At 36.7% G+C, this 26,409-nt stretch overlaps 1 protein-coding gene across 13 annotated transcripts in view; it reads right to left on the reverse strand.

The window, feature by feature from the left end:
• The window catches only part of ZNF644 (zinc finger protein 644), a 123,246-nt gene extending 97,246 nt beyond the window's left edge, over positions 1 to 26,000 (reverse strand). For 2 of the 13 annotated variants that reach the window (XM_079144965.1, XM_079144953.1), the window contains exons 1-2: positions 25,720 to 26,000; positions 24,330 to 24,932 (exon numbers count right to left, since the gene is read on the reverse strand). The gene's annotated coding sequence lies outside the window, so the exon portion shown is untranslated. Of the gene's footprint in view, positions 1 to 22,353; positions 22,431 to 24,329; positions 25,364 to 25,419 lie in introns of those variants that run through there. The other 11 variants (XM_079144966.1, XM_079144961.1, XM_079144962.1 and 8 more) reach the window with 10 other exon arrangements.
• Positions 26,001 to 26,409: the final 409 nt, after the last annotated feature.

A 26,409-nucleotide genomic window follows, 5' to 3' on the forward strand; every position in this document is an offset into this window, starting at 1 on the left:
TTTCTATTTCCTCTTCTCTCATATTGAGCTTATTTTCAAATGTTTGGTGATCCTTAGTCTCATATTTAAAGTGAGGTACTTAAAAATTGCTTTGAAATTCTGTGTTGTGTAGTGGATTAAGTGTCACTGTAGAATGATCAATCTGGTCATTTACCTGATGGATCCTCATCTACTATTATCAGTTGGTCTTTTTCCCTGAGCTTATCAGTTTTGCCCTAACAGGCTGACAATTTCAATCTCACATCTAGGGGTAGGTACCTTACAGTCAGTATTTTCAGAATCACAAGTGGGAAAGAGGCCAAAGGTAATTTTTAGTTTAACATATACATTTCTACTTAAATCCCCCTGACTTTAGAAATGACATGCTTAACCTGAGCTGTGCCTAGTATTCTCAAGTACCAGAGATCCTCCAAATGAATGTAACAGAAAAAATTTGGATGAATTATGAGATGAAGGGAATGCAGTGTTTATGGCATTACTTACTTGTTATACAGATTTTTGGACAATTCTTTCAGAAGTACCCACAGTCAACAATTCCTAAATCATCTCAGGTATCTATAAAACTAATCCTAGACCTATTCTAGGTCTTTTCCACTTAGTGGAAGTTAGCTTTCTCTACAGTAGTTACTTAACACTTGGTGCTTTCCGGTTTCCAGAGTTTTACTGCTGTGATCACCAAGTTTTTCGTGTCCTTAAGATTCTATGCCTTTTAGAAATTCTATTAGCTATTATGCTTAAATGAACATTCATCTGATCAATATAATGTGCCATTTCCTCATTGTTAAAAAGAGTATGAACTTGTTCCAGTAGAATATAGGGTTTTAATAGTCTAATTAATAGTTAATAGTTTTATTAATATTTAATAGTTGCTATATTTTGGCTTTTATATTGAGTTTTATTACACTACTATAAACAATATTGACATATACAAATTCTCTTATATAAATCCAAATATTCTTTGAGGTCTAACATAATTTTAAAAATCAAAGGAATGTGTATTCTTTATTGTGAACAAAATTTGACATCCTTTAGTAAATAAAACTTTACTATTCAAATCTTTCCAACCTTAATTTTTGTTCCATCTATAAAATTCTAGAAGGTGAATTAAAATCTGAAAATACTGAAATCACCAATTTCTCTAAAAAAGTTCTGTATACTTCAAAGCTATTTGGTCATCACACTAAATTCAAGCTTGATATTGTCTAGTAGACCTTTTAATTAACTAAAATATTCTTTTCTTCATGTAATCGTTTTGCCTTGGACTTATCCTTTGGTTGGTATCAACAATGTTACCTCACACTTTTTCTTGCCAGTTTAGTATATATTTTTTTCCATTTCTTGATTTTCAACATTTGTGTTACTTTGTTTAGTTAAGACTTATAAAAACTCAAAATTTTTAATTCAATCTTTAAAGGAGACAGGGTGAACAAATCAAGGCTAGTTAAATTAAAAAGCTATCTGAAGAGGTTAAACCCAAATCAGGTGAATCAGGCTTGGAAAATAAGATGAACCAAAAGATGTAAGTCAAACAATACCCCACTAAAGGATGTCCTAGAGTGCCATTTTGTATCACTCTTAATAGCACTGCTACCCTAAGACATTCACTGAATAGCATGGGACTTCTGAAAAGTCACCGTCACTGAAATATCTCTTATCTTCTTTTCTTTTCTATATGAGCTGTTTCAGGAGAATCAGTTTATCTGGAACAGTCAAGTTAGCTTCCAAGTTCCAACCCCTTTCAAATTGTTACCTCTCCTCTTGCATATACTGATATTTTCATTGCCTTTCACATTACAGGTACTGAAGGCAAAGTAAGCAAGTAAGAGTGGGCCTCCTGCCAAGAACCTTGAGTCAAACAGGGGTATAAACAAATTAGGCACTGAATTCAGAGTGGGGCTTTCAAGAAAGCTTCCTATTCCCATACCGTCAGTTCATGGGGATAATGAGAACAGACAGTACTACTGTCCCCTCTTCTCACCAATACTATCTATACAGAGACCCCCAAACTTCAGATATGTAGATGAAATTTCTAGTTTCCAATGATGGTAAGGGACAATCTTTCAATTTAGTTGATTTCACTCAATAGGTAACCTGGCCCCTTTTAACTATATCCCCAGAATCTCATTACAACATCTTTAATAAAGTTAGAACTATAATAACTGTGAGAATGGTTAAAATGTAAATGTTATATTAAAACTAACATATACTATGTTAAAACTCTAAGATTTCATTAACTTCCAAACTTTTGTTCTGTTTCTTATTTCTTAAAAATAAAAGCAAAGAGTTTTAAAATTGTATTACTGTTGTAATTTTTCAAATTCTATTTTAGGATGATCTTTACTCATTTTAAAAAAAACTATACATTCAACATAGGAGCTCTTAACTTACAGTGAGGACAAACACCTGACATTTTAATTATCAAAAAATACTACTGAAGAGATCCAAGATGGCAGACTGGAGGGAGGCTGCGTTCCTTGTTGCTCCTTAACTCAGGTTTCAAGCAGAGGATATCTGTTTCTCTGTGAGGCAGTCTTTGCTGCTTATCAATCCCCTGCTGTTTACCCTATTTGTCCACCTCAATCACCGGCAGTCTGCAAGCAGCATATCGACTACTTTTTGAGTGCAGATTGCTCAATGACTGCCACCTATCATCTGCCAATTGCCCATCTGCCAATTGCCCATCTGCCTGCCTCTTGCCTTCCCATTCCTTGCCTTTCACCTGCGCATCAAAGACCACCTGAGGTCCACCTGCCAATCTTCCACCAGTAGCCTGCTGACCAAAAACAGACCACCAGCAGATCACCAGCTGCTTGGTTGCCAGGAAGTCCACTGTCACAGTACTCCCAGGATTGGTTACAGGTGGTTACCACCATTCTGAGAATAGGACCTACAGGACTCCTGTCTGGGCTGTTCAAACCACACCTTCAGGACCGCTCAGCAAAACCCACTACACCCCGACTTCAGGACCCCTGGCCCAAGTGACCACGCCCCACCTCCAGGATCCCCGGCCAAACCACACCACACCCCAAGCTGCAGCTCCCCATTTGCCAACACATTTGGAAGCCACTGCATCCACCTTGGATTATCCTGGAAGCGGTAGCACCCATTTTTAGTTGGGGCCAATCCCATCCTGAGACCCTTGATGGAGATTATTAACTCAGTGTCAGGTATTTCTCATGCATCATGAAGACTGGGAGGTTTGAATAGTATATGACAGTTACAGTGTAGTTTTTTTCTCTCCTTTTTGAAAACTTTTAAGTTTTTCTTTATTTTTCTCGCTCTATTTTCCTTTTGTTTACCTGTTTCCTCAGTCTCTTTCTCCCTTTTCTCATGCTAACAACCAACTTCTTTTGATTACACTTTCACTCTTTCTACCATCTAGAACTTCATATCCCATTACCGGCTACATCCTATGCCCCTCCTCATCCTCCTTTTCCTCCATTAGAAACTGGAGACCTTATTGCAAATCTGTTTTTAATACTGTAGATAATAATTGAACTCATCCTCTCTGTTTATTATCACAATAATGTTAACGTCTTCATAGGGGCTATTTGGTTTAGGGCTGCACATTGCACTGGATGCTGCTAATAGTGATCTCCCCCTTGAAGAAGAGATTTTGGAAACCTGTAGGTAACTACAAGCCTATACAGTTGACTGCAATACCCCAGATCTGCACTGCTAGAGGGGAAGATACGTGAACAACATGAAAAGAAAAGGGGACAAAATGTTCCAAACAAACCTAGATTTTATATTAATAGAATCCAGTGACAGCATGATAGAAGAAATGTCAGAAAAGGAGTTCAGAACACACATAATTGAAATGATTTGTGAAGCAAAGGATGAGACAATAGAGCAAATGCAGGCAATGAATGATCACTCCAATAAGCAGTTCAAAGAACAACTGCAGGAAGCAAAAGATCATTTCAACAAAGAGATGGAGATTCTGGAGGAAAAAAAAGAACAAACAAAAATCCCTGAGATGAAGGAACAATGAATCAAATAAAAAACTCAATACAAAGCATCACCAGCAGGCTAGACCACTTGGAAGACAAAAACCTCAGAAAATGAAGACAAAATATTTAATCTTTAAAATAAAGTTGACCAAACAGAGAAGATCATGAACAGAACCTCCAAAAACTATGGGACATCATGAAAAGACCAAATTTAAAAATTACTGGGATTGAGAAAGGAAAAAGAGATACAAACCAAAGGAATGAACAATCTATTCAACAAAATAACATCAGAAAATTTCCCAAACCTGAAGAATGAAATGGGAAATCAAATACAAGAGGCTTACAGAACACCAAATGCACAAAATTACAACAGATTCATACCAAGGCACATATATAATGAAAATGCCTAACATACAAAATGATAAGATTTTGAAGGCTGCAAGAGGAAAGCATCAGATTACATACAGGGTAAACCAATATGGATATCAGCAGATTTCTCAGCCCAGACCCTAAAAGATAGAAGGGTCTGGAATAACACATTTCAAGTTCTGAAAGAACATGGTTGCCAACCAAGAATCCCACACGCAGCAAAACTAACCTTCAGGTTTGAAGACAAAATAAAGTCCTTCCATGATAAACAAAAGTTAAAAGAATTTACAAATAGAAAGTCTGCATTACAGAACATTCTCAGCAAAATATTCCATGAGGAGGAAATGAAAAATAACAATGTAGGTAAGCAAAGGGAGGAATTAACTTAAAGGAAAAAAAACAATCAAAGGAGAAACCAAGTCAAGTGAAAACCAAAAATAAGCCCAAATGACTGGGAACACAAATCATTTGTCAATATAATCCTGAATGTTAATGGCCTAAACTCATCAATCAAAAGACATAGACTGGCAGACTGGATTAAAAAGAAAGACCCAACAATATGCTACCTTCAAGAGACTCATCTCATAAATAAGGACATCCACAGACTAAAGGTAGAAAGGATAGGGAAAAACATACCATGCCCCAAACAATGGCACATTCATGTACATCAAACAAATCCTTCTCAATTCCAAGAATCAAACAGACCACAACACAATAATTCTGGTTAACTTTAACACACCACTGTCACCACTGGGTAGATCTTCCAAACAAAAACTAAACAAAGAAACCACAGAACTCAATAACACAATCAATAACTTAGACTTAACAGACATATCTAGAATATTCCATCCATCAACGAGCAAATACACTTTCTTCTCAGCAGCACATGGATCCTTCTCAAAAACAGACCATATGTTATGCCAAAAAAGCAGGCCTTAGTAAATGCAAAAAAAAAAAACCGAGATACTACCTTGTATTCTACCAGATCATAATGGAATGAAATTAGAAATAAAATAAAAAACAGAAACTACTCTAACACCTGGACTAAATAATATGCTATTGAATGAAGCATAGATAACAGAAAACATCAGGGATGTTTCTTAGAGATAAATGAGAACAACGATACAACATATCAAACTCTCTGGGACACTATGAAAGCAATATTAAGAGGAAAACTCATTGCATGGAGCACACTCAAGAAAAGAATAAAAGGCCAACAACAAAACGACCTAATATTACATCTCAAAGTCCTAGAAACAGAAGAACAGGACAACACCAAAAGTAGTAGAAGACGGGAAATAATTAAAATCAGAGCTGAAATCAATGAAATTGAAACAAAACAATTCAAAAAACTGACAAAACAGAAAGTTGGTTCTTTGAAAAAGTAAACAACAGATAAACCCTGAGCCACACTAACAAAGAGGTGAAAACTTAAATTACTAAAGTTTGTGATGAAAAAGGAAATATCAAGACAGATACCACAGAAATACATAACACAATGAGAACTACTTTGAAACTCTATACTCCAACAAAACAGAAAATATCAAAGACATGGACAAATTTCTAGAGACATATGATCCTCCCAAACTGAACCAGGAGGACATACATAATTTAAACAGAACAATTTCAAGCAATGGAATAGAAGAAGCCATCAAAAGACTACCAACCAAGAAAAGCCCAGGACCAGACAGAGTTCTACAAGACTTTCAAAGACGAACTTATACCAATATTCCTCCAAGTAATTCATGAAACAGAAAAGAAGGGAACCCTTCTGAATTCATTCTATGAAGTTAGTATCACTCCAATACCAAAACCATACAAAGACACATCAAGGAAAGAAAATTTTAGACCAATATCTCTGATGAATATAAACACAAAAATCCGTAACAAAATTCTGGAAAATTGCATTGAAAACCAGATTAAGAAAATAGTGCACCACAATCACGTGGGGTTCATCCCTGGGAAGCAACTTTGTTTCAACATCCAGAAATCAATAAATGTAATTCATCACGTTAATAGACTTAAGGTTAAGAATCATACAATTATTTCAATAGATGCAGAGAAAGTGTTCAACAAAATACAACACCCCTTCATGCTCAAAAAATAGAAAAAATAGGAATAGCAGGAACATCAACATTGCAAGGGTTATTTATGCTTAGACCATGGCCAACATCACTCTTAATGGAGAAAACCTGAAAGCATTCCCTCTAAAAACTGGACCAAGACAGGGATGCCCTCTCTCACCACTTCTATTCAATATCATCCTTGAAACACTAGCCAGAGCAATTAGACCAAAGAAATTAAAGGGATAGAAATAGGGAAAGAAGAACTTAATGGGTCACTATTTGCTGATGACATGATCCAATTTAGAGGATCCAAAAAATGTCACCAGAAAACTTCTAAACCTAATAAATGAATTCAGCAAGATAGCAAGATATAAAATCTATAACTATAAATAAAAGCATTTTTAATCATAAGCGATGAATCATCTGAAAGAGAAATGAGGAAAACAACTCCATTCACAATAGTCTCAAAAAAACTAAAATACTTAGAAATCAATCTAAGCAAAGAGGTGAAAGATCTCTACAATGAAAACTACAGAACATTAAAGAAAGAAATTGAAAAGAACGGAAAGATCTCCCATGTTCTTGGATAGGCACAATTAATATTATCAAAATGATACAGATTTAACGAATTCCAATTAAAATCCCAATGACAATTCTCATAGAAATAGAGAAAGCAATCATGAAATTCATCTGGAGTAACAAAAGTTCCAGAACAGCCAAAGCAATCCTGGGTAGGAAGAGATGCAGGAGGTATCACTAGCTCTACTATAGAGCAACAGTAACAAAAACGGCAAGGTAGTGGCACAAAAATAGTAGAACAATGGTTCAGGACAGAAGACACAGAGACATACCCACATAAGTAAAGTTATCTCATACTAGACAAAGGTGCCAAAAACATACAATGGAGAAAAGATAGCCTCTTCAAGAAATGGTGCTGAAAAAACTGGAAATCCATATTCAGTAAAATGAAATTAAACCTCTCTCATTCACCCTGCACAAAACTCAACTCAAAATGGATCAAGGATCAAGAATTAGACCTAAGACTCTTCAACAAACAGAAGAAAAAGTAGGCCCGAATCTCCATCACATTGGCTTAGCACCAGACTTCCTTAACAAGACCCCCATAGTGAAAGAAATAAAAGCAAGAAACAATAAATGCGATAGATTCAAACTACAAAGCTATTTTCAGCACAGGAAACATTCAATCATGTGAAAACAAGGCCTACAGAATAGGAGAAAAATCTTTTCCACACACACTTCAGACAAAGCATGAATCTCCAAAGTTTATAAAGAACTTAGAAAACTTTACACCGCAAATACAAAGAAACCAATCAATAAATGGGCTAAGGAAATGGGCAGATACTTCACAGAACATATACAGGTGATCAACAAATACATGAAAAAGTGCTCATCATCCCTAGTAATTAGAGAAATGCAAATTAAAACCACCCTAAGATTTCATCTAACTCCAATTAGAATGGCTATTATCAAGAACACAAGAAATAAGTGGGGAAAAAGGTACACTCATACATTGCTGGTTGAGTTGCAAACTGGTGCAGTCACTCTGGAAAGCAGTATGGAGATTCCTCAGAAAACCTGGAATGGACCCACCATTTGATCCAGCTATCCCACTCCTCAGTTTATACCCAAAGGACTTAAAATCAGCATACTACAGTAATGAAGTCACATCAATGTTCACAGCACTCAATTCACAACAGCTAGATTGTGGAGCCAACCAAGATGCCCTTCAATTGTTGAATGGATAAAGAAACTGTGATATACACACACACACACACACACACACACACACACACACACACACAATGGAATATTACTCAGCCATAAAGAATAATAAAATTATGGCATTTGCAAGCAAATGGATGAAATTGGAGAATATCATGCTAAGTGAGATAAGCCAATCTCAAAAAATCAAAGGACGAATGATCTCGCTGATAAGCGGATAATGACACATAATGAGGGGTGGAAGGGAGGCAAGAATGGAGGAAGGACAGACTGTATAGAGGAAAAAATAACAATGAATTAAAAACTATTACCCTATGTAAATGTATGATTACACAAATGGTATGCCTCTACTTCATGTACCATGAAACAAGATGTATCCCATTTGTTTACAATAAAAATAAATTTAAAAAAAAGGAAACTGTGGTATATATACACAATGGAATGTTACTCAGCCATAAAGAGAATAAAACTATGGCATTTGCTGATAAATGGATGAAGATGGAAAATATCATGCTAATGAAATGGCCAAGCCCAAAAAACCCTAAAGGCCGAATGTTTTCTCTGATAAGCGGATGACTATACATAATGGGGGGTGGCAAGAGTTCAGATGGTGTAAAGGAAAAATGGCACAGTTAGGGATGGGAGAGGAGAGATAGTAGAATGAGACAGACTATTACTCTATGTACATGTATGATTACACGAATGGTATGAATCTACATTGTGTACAACCACAGAAATGAAAAGTTACACCCCATTTGTGTACAATGAATCAAAATGCAGTCTGTAAAAATAAAAATTAAAAATAACAAAAAAAGAAAAGGAGTACTGTCCAATGGGAATTACAATATGAAATTTTTTCCTTATGAAAACAGTAATTCAAAATGTTCCTAAATTTTAAAACAAATATCTATTTAAAAACAAATATAGGAGTTTCAAGATGGTGGACTAGAGGGTAACTGCATTCCATGTCATTCCAGGACTCAGGATTCAAGAAGAGGAGGTATTGAGAGACTCAGGACCAACTCAGAGCCGCCGGTGAGTCTCCTGCGCTGGGTAGGATCCCAGGGCAGTAGTCCCAGAACACAGGGAACTTTGTGGAGAAGAGTTGCCCAGCAAGACTCCCCCACTGGAGTGGTGAACCCGGACAGCCAGGAGTGTCACAGAGTAGGGCTACCTAGGGAGAAACTTCCCTGCAGAGTGAGGCTCCCCAGCCCAGGCAATAGTCGCGGACCCCAGGGAACTTCTCAGAGGACAGCCGCCCTGCGAAACTTCCCCCCACCTGCAGGGAATACACTCCACCTGAGGCCACCACCCCTAGGGAGGCAGCTTCCTTGTGGATCACTGCATTATCAAGTTCCTCCAAGACTTTAGGTTACTGAATGATAGGAGGTGAGTTATTGGCAATCTAAAGGGACACTATAAGTCAATAAGGGAAATCTGCAATATCCCAGAGTTTCTCTACTAGAGAGGAAGTTACCTGAGCAATATGAGAAAACAAGGGAAGAAAATGTCCCAAACAAACCTAGATGCTACATCAATAAAATCCAAAGACAGCATGGTGGAAGAAATGTCAGAAAAGGGAGTTCAGAATGTACATAATTAAAATGATCAGAGAAACAAATGATGAGATGAGAGAGCAAATGCAGGCTTTGAATGATCGCACCAATCGACAGTTAAAAGAGCAAATGCGAGAAGCAAAAGATCATTTCAATAAAGAGTTAGCGATACTGAAAAAAAATCAAACAGAAATCCTTGAAATGAAGGAAACAATAAACCAAATTTAAAACTCCATAGAAAGCATAACCAAAAGGATAGAACACCTGGAAGACAGAACTCAAAACACTGAAGACAAAATATTTAATCTTGAAAACAAAGTTGACCAAACAGAGAAGATGGTAAGAAATCATGAACACAATCTACATGAATTATGGGATATCATGAAAAGGCCAAATTTAAGAATTATTGGGATTGAGGAAGGCGCAGAGAAACAAACCAAAGGAATAAAATCTATTCAATGAAATAATATCAGAAAATTTCCCACATCTGAATGAAATGGAAAATCAAGTACAAGAGGCTTATTGGACTCCAAATATACAAAATTACAATAGACCCACACCAAGGCACATTATAATGAAAATACCTAAAATACAAAATAAATACAAAAGTTTAAAGGCTGTGAGAGAAAAAAATCAAATTACATTCAGGGGAAACCAATGGATATCAGCAGATTTTTCAACCCAGACCCTAAAAGCTAGAAGGGCCTGGAACAACATTTTTCAAGCTCTGAAAGAAAATGGATGCCAACCAAGAATCTTATACCCAGCAAAACTTACCTTCAGATTTGACAACAAAATAAAATCCTTTCATGATGAACAAAAGCTAAAAGAATTTACAAAAAGAAAGTCAGCACTACAGAACATTTTCAGCAGAATATTCCATGAGGAAGAGATGTAAATAAGCAAAGGGAGGAACTACCCTAAAGGAATAGCCAAATAAAGGAGAAACCAAGTCATGTTAAAAAACAAAAATGAGCCAAGTGACCGGGAATACAAATCATATCTCAATAATAACCCTGAATGTTAATGATCTGAACTCGTCAATCAAAAGACATAGACTGGCAGACTGAATTAAAAAGCAAGATCCAACAATATGCTGTCTGCAAGAGACTCATAAAAAGAGATACCCACAGACTAAAGTAAAAGGATGGGAGAAAACATACCATACACATGGACTCAGCAAAAAAGTCGGAGAATCCATCCTCATATCAGATAATGTGGACTTCAAGCCAATGTTAGAAGGGGCAAAGAAGGACATTACATACTGCTTGAGGGAAGCATAAATCAGCAAGACACAACAATCATAAATATCTATGCCCCGAACACTGGCTCATCCATGTACGTACATCAAACAAATCCTTCTCAATTCCAGGAATCAAATACACCACAATACAATAAAACTAGGTGACATTAACACACCTCTTTCACCACTGAACAGATCTTCCAAACAAAAATTGAACAAAGAAACCACAGATCTCAATAACACAATCAATAATTTAGACTTAACAGACATATATAGAATAACCATCCAACGAAGACTGAATACACCTTCTTCTCAGCACCACATGGATCCTTCTCTAAAATAGACCATATATTATGCCACAAAGCTACTGTCAGCAAACACAAGAAAATAGAGATACTACCTTGTATTCTATCAGATCATAATGGATTGAAATTAGAAATAAATGACAGAATAAAAAACAGAAACTACTCCAACACCTGAAGATTAAATAATATGCTATTGAATGATGAATGGATAGAACAGAAGACATGGGGGGAAATAAAAAAATTCTTAGAGGTAAACAAGAAAAAAGATACAACATATCAAAATCTCTGGGACACTATGAAAGCAGTACTTAGAGGAAAATTTACTTCATGGAGCACATTCAATAAAAGAAGAAAAAACCAACAAATAAACGACCTAATACTAAAGCTCAAAGCCCTAGAAAAAGAACAGACCAACACCAAAAGTAGTAGAAGACAGGAAATAGTTAAAAGCAGAGCTGAAATCAATGAAAGTGAAACAAAAGAAACAATCAAAAAATTGACAAAATAAAAGGTTGGTTCTTTGAAAAAACTGATAAACACTTAGCTAACACTAACAAAGAGAAGGACAGAGAAAACTCCAATTACTAAAATTCAGAATGAACAAGGAAATATCACAACAGACCCGGTTGAAAAAAAAAAAAAAAAAAACATAATTAGAAGCTATTTTGAAAATCTATACTTCAACAAAATAGGAAACCTCAAAGACATCAACAGGTTTCTGGAGACATATGATTTACCCAAACTGAACCAAGAGGACATACACAATTTAAATAGATCAATTTCAAGTAATGAAGTAGAAGTCATCAAAAACCTACCAACAAAAAAACATCCAGGACCAGATGGATTTTCAGTCGAGTTCTACAAAACCTTTAAAGAACAGCTCATTCCAATCCTCCTCAAAGTATTCCATGAAATAGAAGAGGAGGGAACCCTTCCAAACACATTCTACGAAGCCAATATCACCCTGATACCTAAACCAGACAGACACACATCAAGGAAAGAAAATTTCAGACCAATATACTTAATGAACATTGATGCAAAAATTCTCAACAAAATTTTAGCAAATCACATACAAAAATAAATTAAAAAGATAGTGCACCACCATCAAGTGGGTTTTATCCCAGGAATGCAAGGTTGGTTCAACATCCAGAAATCAATAAATGTAATTCACCATATCAACAGACTTCCAAGTCAAGAATCATAACATTATTTTGATAGATGCAGAAAAAGCATTTGATAAAATACAACACTCCTTCATGCTCAAAACACTAGAAAAAAAGAGGAATAGTAAAGGCTATCTATGCTAACCCCATGGCCAATATCATTCTAAATGGTGAAAAACTGAAAGCATTCCCCCTAAAAACTGGAACAAGGCAGGGATGCCCTCTTTCACCACTTCTATTCAACACTGTCCTTACAACTCTAGCCAGAGCAATTAGACAGACCAAAGAAATTAAAGGGATACGAATGGGAAAAGAAGAACTCAAACTATCCCTATTTGCTGATGACATGATTACATGTTTAGAGAACCAGGAAATTCCACCAGAAAACTTTTAGAACTCATAAGTGAATTCAGTAAACTAGCAGGATATAAGATCAATGCTCATAAATCTAATGCATTTTTATTCATTAGTGATGAATCCTCAGAAAGAGAATTTCAGAAAACTACCCCATTCAAAATAACCTCGAAAAAAATAAAATACTTGGGAATCAATCTCACAAAAGAGGTGAAAAGGACTCTGCAATGAGAACTACAGAACACTAAAGAAAGAAATTAAAGAAAACCTTAGGAGATGGAAAGATCTCCCATGTTCTTGGACAGGCAGAATTAATATTGTCAAAATGGCCATACTATCAAAAGTGCTATACAGATTCAATGCAATTCCAATGAAAATCCCAATGACGTACCTCACAGAAATAGAGCAAGCAATCATGAAATTCACCTGGAAGAATAAGAAACCCAGAGTAGCTAAAGCAATCCTTAGCAGGAAGAGTGAAGCAGGAGGTAGCACAATACCAGAACTTGAACTACACTACAAAGCAATAGTAACAAAAATGGTATTGTAATGGCACCAAAATAGACAGGTAGATCAATGGTACAGATAGAGGACACAGAGACAAACCCAAATAAATAGTTTTCTCATACTAGAGAAAGGTGCCAAAAACATACAATGGAGAAAAGACAGCCTGTTCAACAAATGATGCTGGGAAAACTGGGAATCCATACGCAGGAGAAAAAAACTAAACCCCTATCTCTCACCCTGCACAAAACTCAACTCAAAATGGATCAAGGACCCTGGAATCAGACCAGAGACCCTGCATCTTACAGAAGAAAAAGTGGGTCCAAATCTTCATCATGTCGGCTTAGGATCAGACTTCCTTAACATGACCCCCAAAGCATAAGAAATAACAGCAAGAATCAATAGATAGATTGGGATAGATTCAAACTAAAAAGCTTTCTCTCAGCAAAGGAAACTATCAGCAATGTGAAGAGAGAGCCTACAGAGTGGGAGAATATCTTTGCCACACATACTTCACATAAAGCACTAAAATCTAGAATATATAAAGAACTCAAAAAACTTCACACCAAGAACATCAATAACCCAATGAACAAATGGGCTAAGGAAATGAACAGATACTTCACAGAAGATCTACAAGCAATCAACATATATATGAAAAAATGTTCAACATCTTTAGTAATAAGAGAAATGCAAATCAAAACTACCGTAAGATTCCATCTCACCACATTTAGAATGACCATCATCAAGAATATAAACAACAGGTGTTGGCGAGGATGTGGGGAAAAAGGTACACTCATACATTGCTGGTAGGGTTGCAAATTAGTGCAGTCACTCTGGAAAGCAGTGTGGAGATTCCTTAGAAAACTTGGAATGGAACCACCATTTGACCCAGTTATCCCACTCGTTGGCCTACACCCAAGGACTTAAAATAAGCATATTACAGTGATGCAGCCACATCAATGTTTATAGCTGCTCAATTCACAACAGCAGACTGTGGAACCATCCTAGATGCCCTTCAATGGATGAATGGATATAGAAACTGTGGTATATATACACAATGGAATATTACTCAGCCATAGAGAATAATAAAACTATGGCATTTGCAGGCAAATGGATGAAATCAGAGAATATCATGCTAAGTGAGATAAGCCAATCTCAAAAAACCAAAGGACAAATGATCTCGCTGATAAGCGGATAATGACACATAATGGGGGGTGGGAGGGAGGCAAGAATGGAGGAAGGAGGGACTTTATAGAGGAAAAAGAGGGGTGGGGGGAAAGAAAAATAACAGAATGAATGAAACACTATTACCCTATGTAAATGTATGATTACACAAATGGTATTCCTATGCCTCTACTTTAGGTACAACCAGAGAAACAAGTTGTACCCCATTTGTTTACAATAAAAAAAATTTAAAAAGAAAAACCAAAAAAACTAAAAACAAACAACAAAAAAAGAACAAATATGAACTCTAGTAATCCAGATTAACTTTCTTACCTCCTGTTTTCCCATTGGTTCCCTTATCAATTAAGACTCTTAAACCATGGTTAAAATAATAACTCAAAATCTGGCATTATAAGTTCTTTTTACCATTCATCTAAAATACTTTTTACTTCAAAATACCAGCAAGTACAGCATAATTTTTTTGGTTTTACTTAGTCTTCAAACCAAACTTAACAGGAAAAAAGTCCAGTGAGGGTTTTTTGGTTTTGTTTTTCTAGGGACTGAACTCAGGAGTGCTCAACCGCTGAACCACATCCCTGGTTTTTTCTTATTGAGAGACAGGGTCTTACTGAATTGCTTAGGGTCTCCCTAAATTGCTGAGGCTGCCCACAAACTTGGAATACTCCTGCCTCAGCCTCCTGAGCCACTGGAATTACAGGCATTGGTCCATCATGCGCAGACTCAAGTCTGTGAGTTTTCAATGGAAAAAAGCAGATGTATCTCAATAACTTAGACAAACTTTCTGAGTAAATTTACTTTGAAAACCAGAAAATATTGTTTCATTTTTGCCTCTGCACTACAAATCTGAAGAGCCACAATATAAAACTACCTATCCTAACTCTGAATACACCTTCCCTCAACCACCAAGACCTCTAATGGGCATTCTTCGAGTCAATCTGTTCTGTAATCTTATTTTATCTAGTTGCTAATCTTTTTCATATTTCTTCATGTAATTCTGGCCAATGAACCTCAGAATACCCTGTATTTCTAATTTCTAACCCTCCAGTCCATGCCACAATCTTATATCGTTTATTTTTTATTTAAAATAGACTCCACTTAAGTTGGGTGTGGTGGTACATGCCTATAATCCCAGCGACTCAGGAGGCTGAGGTAGGGCAGCAAGTTCACACACAGCCTCAGCAATTTAGCACCACCAGTCTCAAAATAAAAAGGGATAGGGGTATATGTGGCTCAGTAGCAGTATTTCCCTAGGTTCAATCTCTGATGCCGAAAAATAAAACAAAACACTCAATTTAACCAAGGAAAATGCCTGGATTCTACAACTCCCATCTCTCTCTCTCTCTTTTTGCTACCAGGGACTGAACCCCGGAGTGCTTAATTAACCACTGAGTCACATCCTTGGCCCTTTTTTACATTTTATTTAGAGACAGGGTCTCACTGAATTGCTTAGGGCCTCACTAAATTGCTGAGGCTGGCTTTGAACTTATGATCCTCCTGTCTTCCAAGCTTTTTTTTTTTTTTTTTTTTAGTAAACGTCACTTTCTCCCAAACTGATAGTCTCTCTTCTTTTCACAATCCATACATACCACCTGTTCAAAATCTAGTTAAAAATCACTTTTTTGTCAAGAAGCTTTATTAATTAATTCACAAATAAAGGAAAACTTGGGAAATAAAATTCCACAAAGATTTTTCTGAATACAAAAGTTAAATCTTCCAAAACCAAATTCAAATGTAATAGTCATTTTTATCAAAACATGAAAATACAGAATATAATTTAGAAATAATTTTTTCTACTCAGAGAAGTCTTGAAGCTATCATTAATAACATTCTAATTGGTTTATGTTTGTGATTTTTCTAAATCTAGCCCCCAAAAACTATATATAAAGTCTTCATATTTGGGAGATTAAAATGTATTTTTTCAATGTCTATCTAACCAATTTTGTTTTAATCTTCTATAGTTCACAAAACCTACAATAAGAAAAGTTAACATGAGCTTTTATCATTTCTTCAGGACAACTATTCAAATTCTTAGAGCAAAAGTATATTAAATAAACTTATTAAAAATTCCAAAAGATAAAACTTCTCTTTAAAAATTTTCATTCATAAGCTCAAAAGCATTCATAATCCAAATATTAATGAGGTAAGTCTTTTCATGGTAATTTGCACACAATTTACAAAACATATCCAATCCTCAAAAGTAGATGTACATGTTCATTATTGTGTACTTTTTACAACTTTATAGTAAATAATCCACATTTCAGAAAAATTCTTTCTCCCAAAAGCACCAATCTAACAATATGCTTTAATTATTAATTACATTTTTTAAAAGAACTAATTCAAGCACTGAAAGTGGAAATCATGATCAACAATTCCATTTCAATTCTCAATTTATAAAGCCTTCAAGGACCTTTGCCATTCAAAATTTTGTGCAGTGATCTATATGGTAACATTCTAGTTACGCATAAACAAATGTCAAATCTTTCTGGTTGAAAGGTAGATGCTTACTGTAAAAAGTACACCAATTTATTCCTATCTCTAAAACCATATCAGAAATACTCAAGTACCTTATTAAGCACCTGAAATGCCAAAAGTTAACTTAATGCCTCGAAACTACTATTAAAGAGGCTCCAAAAGGCATCTATATATGGAGACAATCCAAGACCTCCTCCATCTCCTACTTGGCTATATGCCTAGAGAATACTATAATGAAAACAGGGCAAATAACTATGTTATCTGTGGAGGCAATGCAAATCTCTGCATTCTAAACAAAATTTCAGGTCATAAAACTAACCTCTAAAGGGTTACTATTAATGAAAACTAAGAAGCAGCTTTCTGATCTTAAACCACACTGGGGAAAAAAAAAAGATCACAATACCAACTATCATCTGATTTACCTCCAAATTCACACAATGCCAAACAAGAACAAAAAAGAGAGAGATTCAAACATCAATTCTTAGTACCCTTAGGACAAAAAAAAAAAAAGATATAATCAAGTCTGGAAACATAAAAACTAATTTATGGTGAAAGAGGCCAGACCAGTTGTTAATTATTTCTACAATGAGAATTTAACAGAAGAGGGCACAAGGCACTTTTAGGTGCAGAAGAGTATTCTGTATCTTAATCTGGGAAGAAGTTCCCTGTATATATATTTATACATAAAATTTCACTGAGTCATACTCATAATATCTGTATACATCAATGTAACTTATATTTAAATAAAACACTTAAAAAGAAGTAACCAATAATGGCCAAATCTAAACATCCTTCTTAATTCTGTTTTTAGTCAATCTCCATCATATAATGGAACACAAATATTTCCTAAATGAAACTCTTTTACCTATGAAGATATAGAAGGCTTTCTTATTTTTTCAGCATTTTTCTTACTGTGTACTACATTAATTCTCTAAAACATTAATCCAATATTCATAAAGTGCTCAGGGACTAATTAGGCACAGTCCAATATATACTCCCCACCACCACACACAGAACACACACACACCCCATATTTCCTAAACTGGATTCAAGCCATTCTGTTACCTGGTTAATTTCCCATCAATTCTTTACAGAAAGTTTCTTCTCAAGCATTCCCATTTCTCAGTCATCCCTTAAGATTCAGTTCAATTTCTACTTTATCCTTTTTCTCCATCCTTCTAACAGGACTTGCCATACCTGTACTGTCAAGTACAGTAACCATATGTGGCTAGTAAACCTGAAATCTGGCTAGTGTGAACTGATGTATGCTTTAAATAATAATACTGAATTCTGAAGACTTGATATGAAAAAAAGAACATAAAATATTTCAATTATGTTTATAGTTGAAATGACATTTTGGATACAGAGGGTTAAATATATTAATAAAATTCACCTGTTGCCTTTTTTTTTTTAATGTGAAAATAGAAAATTTTAAGTTGTGTTTGTGGCTCAACTTATAATTCTTTTGGGCAATGATAAAAAATCTATTTATAAATGCCCCATAAATTATCTTTTTTTCTTTTTCCTTTTTCTTTTTTAATTAACAAAATTATACATGTTATATATTTATATTTGGCATATAACACATTTCAAAATAACTATACAATGCAGGATAGCTAAATTGACCTAATTAAGATATATACTACTTCAAGTATTTTTTGTGGTGAGAACATTTAAAATATATTACTCTCAGCAATTTTCAAGTACATAATCACAATTACAGTAATGATGTCCCACATATTATCTTTTAATATATGTCAGCCTCCCAATGAGAGTATAATAATTCAATTTTCAGCTAGTCTTTTCAAAATAAATTAAATATTTTTACATCAGGAATTATTGATAGGAACCAAATATCTCTATAGACTTTAAGTGGGCACATAAATTCTATTTAAATTTAATATCATTTTAATGCTTTGTGAGGAGTGGGGTTTACAGGGGATTAAACCTAGAGTCTCATGCATGCCAGGCAAAAGCTTTACTGAGTTACATCCCCAGATCAATTAAAGTCCTTTTAAAAGATACATGCGTTGTGACTGTATCTCAAAGTCTGAGCTGAATCCCCAGTTCTTCTGAGACATGCTCTCACTGAGTTGCCTGGGATAACTTCAAACTTGTAATCCTCCTGCCTAAGACTCCTGAACATTACAGGCATGTGCCACCAGATTTGGCCATTTTAATGATTTTTTAACAAGAAAAGACATTTCAAAATGTAAAAATATAAGAAATACCATTTTCAGATGACTATGAATTGTATGTCATCTACATTTTACTTATAACCAATTTTAAGTTAATGTTCCACCAAAAAGGATAGATAGTATAATTAAACCTGTAGCAATTCTAATCCAGAGAATTAGTTGATTAAGCTTGATTTTATTCAGCTTAATAACTCAGTAACAAAAAAGACAGCTTCCATTTTAGATATTGTCACTGTACCAATGTCCAGCAGCTAAGACAAAGAGCCTTTATATGGTATTATGAATAAACAATGTGGACAATAAGATATAACTTGAAATACAGGTAGGCATAACAATGTTTTTGTAAGGTTAATTGTACATTAGCAAGGTAAAAGGATAGACATATAGGAAGACAAGAAGGCAAAAAAAGAAATGCATTGACTCTAGAATCAAAATACAGTCAGGTTCAAACATGGCTGCTATTTACTGCCTATATGACCTGAGTCTGAAATTTGTTTCCTCACAGGTAAAACAGGAATATATATACCACAGCATTATTAAATGTAGCATATAGATGTTTAATTATATAGCCAATATTTAATTAACATCAATGCCACCTCCTTTCTCTTTAATACTAACAACTAAATAACCATGCAAAGTTTAAGGGTGACTTCCCCCACTTCATTTTCCAAAGGGCTAAAAGTACTTTATAAACATAAATGAAACTTCTAATATTTCGTACTCACATTCCTCCTTAGTTAACTTAAAATTATTTTTTACTAGCTGCCTTTTACATCTGTTTAAAATCCTAATTGGTTTACATTTGTGATTTTTCTAAATCTAGCCCCCAAAAGTATTTTTTAATGTTAATCTAATATCTTTGTGATGGGGAAGACATATGGTAGAAAAATAATTAAAGGGGGAAAAGGATAATTAACACTATACCAGTGCAGACATACACAAAACAAAACAAAAAGTGTAGGGAACAAAGCAAAAGGAAATGCAGTGTTTGAAGAAATTCCCCTGAGACAATCCAATGGGGGAGAAAAATTCACATTCTCCTACTCAATCTAGCTACTATGCCAGCCACTCACTTGCATCTAGGGTTTATATGTATATTACATACAAATACATATAGCCAGTCATCCTCTTCTCTTTACTAATGAGAACCACCACACTCATGCACAAAAATTTAAAGGTAAATGAAGAAACTTAGGATGTTGTAACAAAGACAAACACCTGGTTAAGAAATAACTTCCACTAAGATGTACTCATTCCCCAATACGTCTATCTACTCATCAGCTGGCAAATGGAATGCCCTGCTGAAATATTTAACCTGGTTACAGGATTTGTTCTAGAATCAGAGAAGGCACACTTTGATAACTGTCTCTCGCTACCTTTATAATAACCCCATCTTTAGAACCATGGCCTAAAAATGGAATATTGGCAAAAGCATACAATTTCAAACAAGTACAGGTGAAAATTTCAAGTTATTGTAAAAATAAACAATGTTAATAACCATTATTATTATTATTATCATTTTAACAGCTAATACTTCCTCAGCAATCATCGTGTGCCAGAAAGCTAAGGACGTTACATGAATTCTGCAATGGGAAACCTAAATCTCTACAAAGATGATATTATTGTTAAATCCACTTGCCCAGTGCTCACACTGCTAAATGTGAACACGGCCAATTTCACTTCAAGGCTTACACCTTATTCCTTCCTTTCTCTTTAAATATGCATAATGACAAAGGCCAAGCGTGATTCTATGTAAATATGTATATACATGTGTGTCTGTATATGTGTATAATATATTCGCTATGTTAGTAGTAAACAAAGACAATTTCAATTGAAGGCTTTTATCTACCATCACAAACCATTCAACAATAAACTGGGAATCACGCTTTCTCCCTAACAAATGGTACCCTGAAAATACAAGTTATACTTAACATCTTTCTCAAGAAACTATTATATATGTGTGTATGGTATACAATAAGCTTCTAAATAAAACAAGCTCCATGGAGAAAGGATTAAAATATTAACCTTTTTTTTTTTTTTGGCGGTGCTGGGGATCGAACCCAGGGCCTCGTGCTTGACAGGCAAGCACTCTGCCAACTAAGCTATCTCCCCAGCCCAACCTTTTTTAAAAAATTAAATATTGATAGAATATGGGTAAGCAGGTTTTGCAAATTACGCTTTAATCCTAACGCTTTATTAGGTGTTTTTTCACTGTCGCTTGTCAGTTTGGCTCTTAACATTTATACTTCTATAGCTTATACAAAATGTCTTCAACAGGTTAGGGATAGCTAGTGGTAAGAATGAGTGCCTGGCATGTGTAAGGTCTTCCATTCATTCCCCAGCACCAGTCTTTACAGCACTGTATTTTCAACTTAAATAAAGAATACACATACTGAAAGACTTAATAAACCTGTAACATTCTAACCAACTTCATTTTCAGACTTCATGGAACAAATCATTTATCTATACTTTCATAACAAAATCACAGATCCAAGAATCCTAAATGATATGGGAAGGCTACAGCTCACCAACCGAAGAGGCAGATAAAGATTAATAGAAGAGGGGAAAGGAAATTTCCTTAAAAAGCTAAACTTAATCCAGTTTTCACTTTCCCTCACCCAGAAGTGTGCTCTGCAATGCTTCTACCCTGGCAGGCTTCTTGACTTTTGTTTTTCTCCTCCTGGAAGGTTATCTCACAGGGTTTTTGTTCTTGCTAACATCTCTCAATTGTCAAAGGATTTATTTTGAACTTAAAAATACAGAAACATACTAACTCCTTAACTACATGAGCTCTCAGTAAGTTCAGAAAGGAAGTAACTCCACAATTTAATTATGGTAGATCTGAGAAAATATTTAAGAGTGGTGCAAATGAGTCCTCAGAGATGAGAAAATACCTTTTTCATCGTTCTAAAGACTGAGTTGAATTTGGTGTTCCATTACCCTCTAAGTCTCATGTAGTATTTAAGACAGGGAAAAGGACAAATACTTGAGCCAACCAGCAGGGTGAGCTAGAACTAGAATCAGTCTGATGTTTTAAAAACTCAATGGTATAAATAGTTTACACTGTTAAAAGCAGCTATTTCCCACTAATAAATCTGAATCAAAACACCACCTTTTGAGCTACTTCAGTCAAAGCCACAACTCATGATTTTGTTCAATATTTAAAGACTCTCCTTGTACAAACACATTCTCTATACCAGAGACACAAAATGTAAAAATACTGAGTTCATTTGAATATTTACCTGAATTATTATAGCACCCACCATTCATTCCCATATTTTATTTCACAAGGTCATCATTTCGAAGAAGCTTGAAAACACTTTAAAAAAAAAAAAAAAAAGACTGCTGAACTGATGTTCTACAAATTAGGGCTGGATAATTCAACATGCCAGTTTGTTTGCTGCAAGCTACAACGAACTGTCTTACTGACAGAAAATCAGTCCTGAGAAAAGCATTCCCACAAGAATAAGATTCACTCTCTCTCTCCCAGAGTGACATCTGCAGAAAAGAAAATAACCCTAAACAACTAACTGTGTTCAGTATGACAGAAAGCACTTGAACTTTCTGTAAATCTCATGTCTCCACCATCTTGTTACTTTCCTTGAGTCTTTTCCCCTTTTGCTACCCTTTACGTTCTCTATTCAACCAAAATTCTCCTTCCCATGAAACTCCAACACAAGCTAAACCTGGAAAGCATTTAAAGTTTACAGGTGACAGACTCACTTTATCATTACAAATAATGTGAAAGTATAAACCTAATTATCACAAGACTAATATGTAATTTTTTTCTTTTTTTTCTTTTTTTTAATCTGGAGAATTAGCCCAGGAGTACTTTACCACTGAGCTCCATCTCCAGCCCCGCCCCCCCCCCCCTTTTTTTTGAGACAGGGTCTCACTAAGTTGCTTAGGGCCTCCCTAAGTTGCTCAGGCTGGCCTTGAACTTTTGGTCCTCCTGTCTCGGCCTCTTGCACTGCCGGGGCCCAAGACTACCATGTAATCAAATCCATTCACAGTGTTGAAAAAAAATCAATAATCAATAATTTAAAAGCCCCTTAAATGACCTGTAAAAGCCTCAAAACAATTTAACTGTGTCAAATTTGGCATCCAAAAAAAGTTAAAGATCACTGTGGGATCCACCACAAGTAATTTTACTACTTGTTGAATTTCCTCACAGACCTTATAGATACATACATTACTCAGCAGCAGTAGTCTTAAGTTGTTTTAAAAAGAATAGTGTGAGTAGCATGTTCACTTATCTTATCAAAAGTATTGTTTTTAGCATCCCTCTCATTTCTTAGGTAGTAACAGCAGTTATCTCAAACTTTCCAGGAAGTTTATCAAGTACTTGGATTGAATCTTTTAATTTCTGGGGCAAGTACACTTTTGGAAAATGTCCAAATTCATAACCAACATTGCTCTGAAATTTCTGTATTTTGTATCTGGATTTATTTCACTGAAAGTCGCTTTACAAAGTCACCACATAACATTAAAGTTAACTTACTGTCACAGAAGTTCTCATTAATGTGATAGCATTTAATTTATAAGTACTCTCAATAATGCTCCCTTGTTTAGTCTTTTAACCATTAGTTGCAGATATTCATCTTCTCATCCAAGCAAATGTGACAAATGGAAACAGCAATGCAGAAGTTGAAAGACAATTTTTTACTATGCAACTAATTTATCCTCAAATACTGTAAAAAGGGATATGGTTCTTTGAGATTCCTTCCACTGTAAAACTGTACAATCTAGGAATACATTTTCTAATGTTAATATGTCTCCTATTCATTAATACAATAAGATCACACTCTACTAGAAAAGTTACAAAAGAGAAAATACATATCTGAAAAGAAAATGAAAGTTTTAAGGAATGTTTAAAAGTTTAAATTTCATCTTGAATACAAATTTAAATTTGTGATCCAAATGTGTTTAAACATCCCTTCAAGTAATTACTTTGTTAATGGCAAACACAAAACATTAGCTATTTTGAAATCTGTACTTCAATATTAGTTCATTCCAATATATGATTTGTCATTATAAAACTTTTAGCAATTCTAAAACTTACACAGACACGATTTTAACAGCAATATAAACTACTGCGTTAATACTAGATGGCAGTCACGTTTCACCTATGTCTAAGCTAAATTTATAAAAACTAGTTTTTTTCTCACCAAACCTACCAAATACAATATTGCAGACGTCAAGTTCCCATGATACTTACACATGGCACTGAAGGCAAAGAGCAGGTTTCCTTTCTTTGAGGAACTTTAGTTGTCTATTTTTTGAAATGCTTTCCTTCTTGTGGGACCAAATAATGTAACTACTTAAACTACTGCAGAGAGGGAATACACGATTAAGGCAAATCTAAATCATCACCCAGATGCAACAAACTTGGCCTTAATCAGGACAGGCCAAAATAGAAGACGGCGTTTGGGTATCTCTGTCGAAAGTATTAACTTGTATACAAAACGGGACCATCATTTCAGGCCCCAAGTTATGTGTATCCCCTCGTTGAGTTTACTGATCCCACAAAATCTGAAGTCTAAACATAAAAGTTTTGTAACTACTATGTTTAAGTCAATATTACTTAAAACAGTTCAAGAAAACTTTTCCACTAATGTTGCTAAACCATGGATGGATCCCAACACGAGAGTCGTCTGTGGAAGTCTGGTAACAAGTAACCTTTAGCTCCACCACCTAAGTTTCCAATCACTGAGAAGGGTCTGGGGCAACTCATCTTCAGGTTCACGGGAGCAGTGGAGCACACCTGCTTTCCTCTGGCAGAGATTAAGCTCCCAGGGACACAAAGGCCAGGGAATCAGACCTGGAGAGGCAAAAAGCTTTAGCTGGACACCCACCGAGCCCCTGGCAACCCAAACACTTCGAGCGATTTACCTCTTGCTGTTACTTCCCAGGCACCTAGCGGCACAAGATGTTGCAGAATGGGGGGGAGGGGAGGGCTCTGCGGTCCTGTCCCAAGCCAGGGGAGGGGTGTGTACAGTTAACGCTAGAGCCGGCGCTTCTGGCCAGGACAGAGCAGCCTCGCGGAGAGGGGCTGGCGACTGCTCTCGGACCGCCCCGTTACTCAGAGCATTGCAATGGCGACCGCCAGGCTCCCCAAGCCGCCTGATCTCGGCCCCTTCCCCCTACTGCTCACTGGCTGCTCGGCTTCATGTGACTAAACAAAACCCCCAAGTCTAGTGCCCAGCTCAGCCCCTTTGTGTCCGCTACCGGATCCTCCGACGCCGCGGCGGAAAGACCCCCCCCCGCCCCGCTCCGAGTCCCGCCCCGCGGCGGCGGCCGCCGCTCACCTCAGGCTCCGCGGCCCCCCGCGGCCGCTGCGGCCGCCGCCTCCCCGAACCCGGGGCCCGGGCTCCTTGTGTAGCACCAACTCCGCCTCCTCGGCCGCCGCCGCCATCTTAGCCTGTGCGGCAAAATGCGTCCTTTTGGATGGTTGGGACCCAGCCTAGGGCGTAGCTCCCCGGGCCGAGCGCCGGAGGCCGGGTCCCCCAACTTCTTTCGCCACCCTCAGTCCCGCCGCCGCCACAGCCCAGAGGCCCGAAACCCACTCAGGTCCTAGCTAATCCGACCAAATAACCCCTGAAACTCACAGTTTGGTGCCGTGTGCGTCAAACCGGGGCGACGTTGGGAGCGCGCGGCGTCCCCGCGTCACACGCCGCTCAGTACGCTACTCGGCTCCAACGGCCCCCCTCCGCTCCCCGCTTTTCGCCTCCGGCCCCGGTTCCCACGGCGCAGGCGCGCGGCTTTCCCGCCTCTGCCCGGCCGCGGGCCGCGGGGGTGGCCAGCGAGGAGCGCTAGGGCAGCTACGGCTGGTGGAGTGTCTGGGCCAATTAGACAAACGGGGGCAGCAGAAACAGTGCACCACTGTTCTCGGGTGCCAGAAACCAAACAAGGTCACCTCCCCCAGCGCTGACCTAATCACTCCCAAGAAGGTTCCCGCCCCAAAGTAGGCACGCTCCAAATATGGTGGTGCCCAAACTCTGCAAGACCCAAACACTAGGCATGCCTAGGCCCTTTAAGGTGGAACAGGCCCATGTTTGGTTTCCACAACCACTAACGATCCAGAATCCCCTTTATTTTACTGCTATTGAGGAAAACAACTAAAGAACGCACTATTTGGCAGTCATAACCGTGAAGGAATGGCAGAGGAAGGTTTTCAGTTCTTCAGGGGACCAATCGAAAGATGCGTGATGGCTAGGCAAAGCATCAAGTGTGTGGCATGTCAATCACTAGGACTGCCTACCCTAAAAGATGTCCTGGGTTTGGTCCAACTTGCCTCT

The sequence above is a fragment of the Sciurus vulgaris genome, assembly GCF_902686455.1.
Source record: "Sciurus vulgaris genome assembly, chromosome: 1".
Taxonomy (NCBI): domain Eukaryota; kingdom Metazoa; phylum Chordata; class Mammalia; order Rodentia; family Sciuridae; genus Sciurus; species Sciurus vulgaris.